The sequence below is a fragment of the Cnephaeus nilssonii genome (assembly GCF_951640355.1).
Source record: "Cnephaeus nilssonii genome assembly, chromosome: 19".
Taxonomy (NCBI): domain Eukaryota; kingdom Metazoa; phylum Chordata; class Mammalia; order Chiroptera; family Vespertilionidae; genus Cnephaeus; species Cnephaeus nilssonii.
In genome coordinates, this window is record NC_137090.1 from 48,868,521 (window position 1) to 48,877,841 (window position 9,321).

At 45.4% G+C, this 9,321-nt stretch overlaps 1 protein-coding gene across 7 annotated transcripts in view; it reads right to left on the reverse strand.

Moving 5' to 3' along the window:
- SPECC1 (sperm antigen with calponin homology and coiled-coil domains 1) overlaps nt 1-9,321 on the reverse strand; it is a 256,884-nt gene that overhangs the window by 115,245 nt on the left and 132,318 nt on the right. The gene's annotated exons all lie outside the window — the stretch shown is intronic.

Here is a 9,321-nt window from a genome sequence, read left to right on the forward strand (position 1 = left end):
TAAAACAATTCCCCAAACTTGAAAAACCTGAGTTCAGAATTCATGTTAAGCAAACAAATGAAAAAGACCCTCATGGAGATGAAAAGTTTAATAAAGTTTCAGAACATCAAGAATGCATAAAAGTTTGGGGAAGGGTTATGGACTGATAATGAGACTGGCCATCATCATCGTTCATTAGCAATACTGCGCTCTAGAAGGCAATAAAGCAAAGGCCTTCAAAGTTCTGAGGGGAAATCGTTTCCAATCTAGAATTCCATACCCAACCTAACTATAAATCACTCATAAAGATGGAAAATACATTTTAAAACATGTAAAGGCACAAAATATTAAACTGCCAACAGCCTTTCTGAGGAAGTTATTTGGGGACGTGCTCCCGTAAAACAAGAAAGTAAACCATGAGGAAGAAAGAAGTTGAGTGATCCAGGAAGCAGTGACTCTCTCAGAGGAACGCAGCAGGGAAAGTCTCAAAATAATACCCATGGAGCAAGTCAGGAGGAGTACAAGTCCAGGCTGGTCAAGCGAACAAAGAGCCTCATAGGGAAGTTTCTTTGGCAGAAGAACACCTTGAATAAATAGTATGAAAAAAAAAAGAAGATAAAATAAAAATAGTGGGGGAAAAACAGAAACCTCATAAAAACAAGAAGCTGCATAAGAAAGTTAACAAAATCATAACACATGACTTCACTCTGCAGGGAAGGATACCTATGTAGTGACAATAGCATTACTACTATTTAAATTGACCTATACACAAAGTATGCATGACTATTTTATGGAATATTTGATATTATCCTTGCTAGAAAAAAAAGTTAAAGTACAGATGAAAGAAACTGGGAGGTAGAAGACAAGGTGGAGAAGGCTGGTAGAAAGGGTAGTGAAAATAATATCCACCTTCATCTTACAAATGGAGAGTCAAAGATACTACATAGTGTTGACAAAACAAGAAATAAAGTACATGATTACAATAAAAGAGGTAACCAAGAAAGGCACTGAAAACAGTGATAAAATTATACTGGGAGGGTGTAAAAAGTGGAGTTAAGTCCTCATCTATCATATCAGGAGTCAACAAAATGTCTAAATTTGAAAATAAAAAAGAGCAATGTCAGGAGAATGAGAAGACAAGTCACAGACTGGGAGAAAACATTTGCAAAAGACATATATGAAAAAAGACTATTATCTAAAATATACAGATAACTGCCGAAACCGGTTTGGCTTAGTGGATAGAGCGTTGGCTAAACCGGTTGGCTTAGTGGATAGAGCGAAGGGTCCCAGGTTTGATTCCGGTCAAGGGCGTGTACCTTGGTTGCGGGCATGTCCCCAGTGGGGGGTGTGCAGGAGGCAGCTGATCAATGTTTCTCTCTCATCAATGTTTCTAGCTCTCTATCCCTCTACCTTCCTCTCTGTGAAAAATCAATAAAATATATTTTTTAAAAAATAAAATATACAAATAACTCAACAATAAGAAAATGAACAACCTGATTAAAACTGGGCAAAATGCAGGTGGGTACTAGGCTTATGGAGGGGATCATTTTATAAGTTATATAAATATCTAGCCACTATGTTATACATCTGAAACTAATATAATATTGAGTGTCACATGTAATTGAAAAGTAAAAAAAAAAATTTTAACTGGGCAAAATAGCTGAACAGACACCTCACCAAAGAAGACATACAGATGGCAAATAAGCCTCTGAAAGGGTGCTCCAGCCCTAGCCGGTTTGGCTCAGTGGATAGAGCATCGGCCTGTGAACTGAAAGGTCCCAGGTTCGATTCCGGTCAAGAGCACATGCCTGGGTTGTGGGCTCGATCCCCAGTGGGGGACTTGCAGAAGGCAGCCGATCCATGATTCTCTCTCATCATGGATCGGCTGCCTCTCTTTCCCTCTTCCTTCCTCTCTGAAATCAATAAAAAAAATACATTTTTTTTAAAAAAGGTGCTCCACATCCTATGTCATTCGGGAATTGCAAATTACAACAACGCTGAGATGCCACTGCATACCCACTAGAATAGCTAAAACCCAAAACACTGACAGCACCCAATGCTGGCGAGGATGTGAAGCAACAGGAACTCTCATTCTCTGCTGATCAGAATGCATAATGGTGCAACCACTTGGGAAGACAGATTGGCAGTTTCTTACAAAACTAAACACACTCTTGCCATAATCCAACAATTGCACTCCTTGGCATTTAGCCAAAGGAGTTGAAAACTTATGCCCACACAAACACCTGCACATGGATACTGATAGCAGCTTTATTCATAACTAGCAGCCCTGCGCATGAATCCATGTGCCAGTAGCTACCTGCAGGGCCTGGCCACTCCGCGCCCGCTGCCCAGAGGCTCTCTGTGGCCCAGAGGCCCATCCACGGCCGAGCGCATAACACTTGCCTTGTCGCCACGGCGACGAAGCAAGCATTCCGCCAGGCCACTCATGCTGCCCGCTCTCAGCGGCCGCCTCCCCCGCCCCCCAGGACTAGGGGACTCTGGTGGGGCTGAGAGGACTGGGTGCCGCCATCTTGTGGCTATGGGCAATGCCATCTTTGTGGTGGAGTGACAGTTAATTTGCATATTACTCTTTTATTGGATAGGATTATCAAAAGTTGGAAGCAACCAAGGGATCTGTCCTTCAGTAGGTGAGTGAATAAGCTGTGGTACATCCAGACAACGGACTATTATTTGGCACGAAAAAGAAAAGGGCTATTAAGCCAGGAAAAACATGGAGAGACTCAAATGCCTATTTCTAAGTGAAAAGAACCAGCCCCAAAAGGTAAAGACTGCGTGATTCCAACTACTATATGACACTGAGAAAAGGCAAAACTGCAGAGACAGTAAAAGGATCAGTGGTTGCCAGGGCTTTGAGGGGAGGGAGGAATGAACAGGCAGAACACAGATTTTTAAAAATTTATATATTTTTATTGATTCAGAGAGGAAGGGAGAAGGGAGAGAGAGATAGAAACATCAATGATGAGAGAGAATCACTGATTGGCTGCCTCCTGCACGCCCCCTACTGGGGATCAAGCCCTCAACCAGGCATATGCCCTTGACCGGAATCGAACCCGGGACCCTTGGGTCCTCAGGCCAACACTTTATCCACTAAGCCAAACCAGCTAGGGCCAGAGCACAGATTTTTAGGGTACTTAAAACTATTCTGTATGACACTTAACAGATGGATACATGTCATTATATATTTGTTCAAACACAAGAACACCAAGAGTGAACCCTAATGTAAACTGTGGACTCTGTGTAGGTTCAAGTGTACAAACATACCTCTGGTGAGGAATTCTGATGGTGGGGAGACTGGGGAGAGCTGGGAGTACATGAGAAGTCTGTACTTCCTGCTCCGTTTTGCTGTACACAAACTGCTCTCAAAGTCTTTCTAAAAAAAATAAGCGTAATGAAGCGGTTACCTTTGCAAAGCGGGACTAGGAATAGGAAGGTTGTAAGGCAGCAGCAGTCGCTTTTCACAAGGGCCTTGTCCTGTTTCATTTCTTTAACCTGTGCACATACCACTTGGATAAGAAGAATTAAGAAATGTGAATGCTTGCAAATGCAGCGCGGAAGCAGGTAACCAGCTATCTGTTGGTTTTATAGGCAGCAATGATCCTTTGGACTTAGAACAAATGAGATAAAAGAGAGAAAGTTTGAGGCAACGCAGCAAGCAGAAGAGTGCCATAAGGAACTAGGTCTGTTATCAAATCTCAGGGCCCCACCTTGCCTGTGGAATAAAGTGACTTTCCCCATAGCTGGGCTGTCCTTCGGGGGTTTCAATGAAGTGTTTTCTAGAGATCCATACACATCTCATATTAAAGTTACTGGAAAGTCTCTTTGCAAATCAAACAGAGGAAAAAACACAAAAGAATCCTACATGTACAAATGAACCAAACTGCTTATTCATTTGCTTCCTTTGTTAAAAGCAAACACTAGCCCTTACTGGTGTGACTCAGTTGACTGGGCATTGTCCCATGCACCTAAAGGTTGCTGGTTCGATTCCCGGTCAGGGCACATGCCTTGGTTACAGGCTCAATCCCTGGTACAGGAGGCAGCTGATCAATGCTTTGCTCTCACATGGATGTTTCTTTCTCTCTCCCTCCGCCCTCCTCTTTCCCACTCTCTCTAAAAATCAGTAAGAAAAAAAATCTTTAAAAATTTTTAAAAAGCAAACAGTAGGGTATATGTTTAAAGATGGTTTTCATAACAGGATAAATGTTTTCTATCTCATTTTCATTTTACCTTTTTTTTTTTTTGCAGAATGCCAAATTAATTTTGCTCACACTCCACTCGCTCAGCTACTTGGTTCGAGTTTAAAACACTTGTAAGTCTGCATCCTTCTCTTTCCCAAATACTCAGACTGTTCCATGGCCAGTATGAACAGTGCTGCTGAACTGAGGGACTTCTGAACAAAAGACCCTTAACACGCAGAAGGGCTCTGGCCTGAGGAGGACACAGCGACCGTTCTGTGTGGAGTTAAAGATGAGATATGGCAGGAGACAAAACAGCAGTGTTACAGAGAGGTACTGCTGTGGTCTGACCGGCTTCACGGAGGCGGCCCACACAGCTGCTGCAGTTAGTCAACTTCAGAAGCCAAAATGCAAACGGCGCTGGAAAGGCAGCTCCCTGCAGCTCCCTGCGTGCCATTTGCAAAGTGCAAAGCAGGCAGAGACGTGTCATTTCCACTGAAACTGAAGTGGAGAGAAGAACAGTTTGGTCCCAGAATTCGCTCTGCACCTGGGTGAGCATCTTCGCCCACTATGGGGGCCAAACGAAGCCCTCGTTACCTACCTGAGGAGCTTGGCCCTCTGCATAGGAATTTCCCAGCACTCCCACAGTCTCTGGGCAGCAAACATTAACAACGAGGAGGAGCCCGGCCACAGTCCAGCCAGTGTGGCTCAGTGGCTGAGCATCGACCTATAAACCAGGAGGTTACAGTTCGATTCCAGTCAGGGCACATGCCAGAGTTGCAGGCTCAATCCGCATTAGGGGGTGTGCAGGAAGCAGCCAATCAATTATTCTCTCTCATCACTGATCTCTCTCTCCCTCTCCCTTCCTCTCTGAAATCAATAACAATCTATCTATAATAATAAAAGCGTAATATGTTAATTAGACCAGACAGCCGAACGACCTTCCAGATGTCCTCTGGATGAAGCCGGGGCTGCAAGGGCCAAGGTAAGCCGCCGTGGCTGCGAGGGCCGAGTCCCTTGCACGAATTTTGTGCATGGGCCCTCTAGCATATTTTTTAAAAAGAACAAGGAAGGGGCCTGGCCAGTGTGGCTTAGTTGGTTGAAGTGTCGCCCTGTGTAGCGAAAGGTCACTGGTTTGATTCCCGGTCAGGGCACATCCCCAGGTTGTGGGTTAACCGCCCCCCTTCCAGTTGGAGTGGGTACGGAAGGCAATGATCAATGTTTCACTCTCGCATTTCATATCAATGCTTCTCTCTCTCTCTCCCTCTCCCTCAAATCAATTGGGTGACTATTAAAAAAAAAAAGAAGGAGGAGGAGGAGGAGGAGAAGGAGCTGATGGTGGTGGCGCTTTAGTGAATTAAAAAACTTGCCTCTCTATGTGCAGCCTTCCTTTCAGTAGAGATGGGAAAAGACTGACTTCCCGATTTGTGAGGCTTGATGCAACGTAGAATGAATGGCCTATTCGATCACAATTTAGCTCTGACTCCCTAAAATTACACACGTGGCTCGGTTATAGATCTGTCTCACAGTGATCACTAAGAAACTTCCAAGTTCCACCATTAAAAGGTACTAACTTCATCTGCACTTACAATGGAAGAGATTGGAAAATTAGGTGGACTGGGCATGCTAAATCCTATTTATTTGGATTAACATCACTTTTTCTTTTTAACCACCCATGAAAGAACTTTAAGAAGCTGTCCACATTCTTTAAACTAGAGTTCACATGTAGGAAATTATAACAGAAGTTTACATTTGTGTAGTGCTTTGGTTTTCAAAGCATTTTCATACACATTAATTCTAAGTTAACAAAAATCAGTTTGAAAAGTGTCGTCTTCATTTTACAGATAAATAAACTGAGAGTCTGAGACTTCACAATTTTTCCAAGGAAGCATAAAATTATATTATTTCAAAACTGAGAGAAACAGAGAAATCATGTAGCCTAATCTTGCACACAAAATAGTATCAACAGCATCCAACTTCTGTTGCTATTTACTAAACTCTCATATTCCAGTTGCCACTGAAGAGTTTCCGTGGAAGGTTCCACACCAGACAGCCCCTTCCATGGCTGAGCAGCTCTAAGAGCTGGACAATCCTTCTTTATAGCTGGCTGAATTCTATCTTCAGTAACATGGTACGAGGTGGTTCCAGTTCTGAAACAATCTGGAACCACAAAGAACAAATTTATTGCTTCTTCCACATGACATCTGAATGACTGAAGGCCGCTTTGTTTCCCCTTGGTTTTCTATTCTTTAAGCAAAACATTCCTAATCCTTCCCACTAGGCCTCAAAGGACCCAGGGTCATTCATCAGAAGAATTGCCTGGAGATCCTTTGATTTAGCAAGGTCCCTCTGAAATTTACCCAGAATCTCAAAAATGCTGCAGAAGTGGTCACTATGAATCAGGAATCTTTTCATTGCAATAGAAAACCCAACTCAAGCTTGCAACAATAAAAAGAGGTTTTGGCTTGCCTAACTGCAAGTCTGGGAGCGTGTCCCACTTCAGGTCCAGCTCACTAGCAATATGTTTGTAGGGTGGATTTCTCTCCATCCCCTGCTCAGCCTTCCTCAAGAGGCCACCTTCATCAGTAAACTGCACTCAAGGCTGCATGATGCCTCTGGCAGCTCTAGGCCTCACCATCAAGTCCAATGAAGAGAACTAAGTCTCCCCCAGAAGCCCCAACAAATGTCTCCTTGCATTTCATTCTGACTGGGTCTGTACCGTCCTTGCTTATTGAGGTCAAGGTGATATGCTGATCCACTGAAAATGGGAAAACAGTGAATTATCCAAGGAGAATGCCTGAAAGAAGAGGAAATAGGTGCTGGAAACAATCATCAAACACAAAGTGTTCAGAATGTGATCTGAGCAATGCTCCCCGATACAGTAGTACGTTTGTGTAGTAATACGACAACATATGTCTCGTACGCCAGCTTAAAACAAACAAAAAGGGCTTCAGACCCCAGCAGGGGATATTAGCCAACAATAAAAAATTAAAATTATGTATACTGCTTAGCATGCATTTGTTATACATATGCATAATATATAATACTTAAAATCCTATCTAATAAAAGAGTAATATGCAAATTGACTGTCACTCCAACACACATGGGCTGCCTCCATGTGGTCAAAGATGGCTGTCCCCATGTGGACACAAAATGGCCACCACAACATGGCTGGCAGGGGAGGGCAGTTGGGGGGGGGACCAGGCCTGCAGGGGAGGGCAGTAGGGGACAACCAGGCCTGCAGAGGAGGGCAGTTGGGGGGACCAGGCCTGCAGGGGGGGACCAGGACTGCAGGGGAGAGCAGTTGGGGGGACCAGGCCTGCAAGGGGGGGGACCAGGCCTGCAGGGGAGGGCAGTAGGGGGCAACCAGGCCTGCAAGGGAGGGCAGTTGGGGGGGACCAGGCCATCAGGGGAGGGCAGTTGGGGGGGGACCAGGCTTGCAGGGGGGGACCAGGCCATCAGGAGAGGGCAGTTGGGGGGGACCAGGCCTGCAGGGGAGGGCAGTTGGGGGAGACAAGGCCTGCAGGGTAGGGCAGTTGGGGGGGACCAGGCCGGCAGGGGAAGGCAGTTGGGGGGACCAGGCCTGCAGGGGAGGGCAGTTAGGGGTGACCAGGCTGGCAGGGGAAGGCAGTTTGGGGGGACCAGGCCTGCGGGGGAGGGCAGTTGGAGGTACAAGGCCTGCAGGGTAGGGCAGTGGGGGGGGGGGGACCAGGCCTGCAGGGGAGGGCAGTTAGGGGCAATCGGGCCAGCAGGGGAGCTGTAAGGCATCAATCAGGTTGGCAGGGTAGTGGTTAGGTGGTGATCAGGCTGGCAGGCAGAAGCGGTTAGGGGCAATCAGTCAGGCAGGCAGGAAGGCGAGTGGTTTGGAGCCAGCAATCCTGGATTGTGAGAGGGATGTCTGACTGCCCGTTTAGACCCGATCCCAGTGGTATCGGGCCTAAACGGGCAGTTGGACATCCCTCAAGGGGTGCCAGATTGGAGAGGGTGCAGGCTGGGCTGAGGGACTCACACACACACACACACACACACACACACACACACACACCTGTGCACGAATTTCGTGCACCGGGCCTCTTGTACTGTATAATGTTGATTGAAAAATGGGATACTTAATTTTAAGACTACTGTAATTGTAACGAGGCAAACAGCTGTTTATGAGACCATTTAACTGTGTGCAATAAGTAGTTGGGATCGGCTCTACAAAGGCTCTTCTACATGAGAATGAACATCATCACAGTCAAGATGCTACTTACTAAATCCTCACATTCCAGTTGCCATTGTTTCAGGACAAGCTTCCCCATAACTTCATCGGTTAAAACAACCATTTTATTTTGCCAGTTATTTAGCAGATCCTAAATTTGGGGAGGGCTTGGCCAGTTCTCACTTAGATGCTCTCAGGTGGTTACAGTCAAAGAACGACTGGCGCTGCAGTCACTTGAGGACTTGGCTGGGCCAGACAGCCCACCCGGCTCACTCACACGTCAGACAGGTGACACTGTCAGACAGGAGCTCAAATGGGCTGTTGGCTGGAGCACTGTGCTGTGGCCTCTCCAACACGGTCTCAGAACAGAGACCTCCAAAATCAACCCACACCATTAATATCTGACAAAGGAGGCAAGAGCATACAATGCAGTCAAGACAGTCTCTTCAATAAATGGTGTTGGGAAAATTGGATAGGTATATGCAAAAAAGTGAAACTAGACCACCAACTTATACCGTGCACCACAATAAGCTAAAAGTGGATAAAAGATTTAAATGTAAGTCGTGAAACCATACGAATTCTAGAAGAAAGCAGGCAGTAAAATCTCAGACATCTCACGTATCAGTATTTTTGCTGCCACATCTCCTAGCCAGTGGTCGGCAAACTCATTAGTCAACAGAGCCAAATATCAACAGTACAACGATTGAAATTTCTTTTGAGAGCCAAATTTTTTAAACTTAAACTTCTTCTAACACCACTTCTTCAAAATAGACTCGCCCAGGCCGTGGTATTTTGTGAAAGAGCCACACTCAAGGGGCCAAAGAGCTGCATGTGGCTCGCGAGCCGCAGTTTGCCGACCACGGTCCTAGGGCAAGGTGAACAAAGGAAAAAATAAACAAATGGGACTACATCAAACTAAAAAGCTTCTGTATAGCAAAAGAAACCATC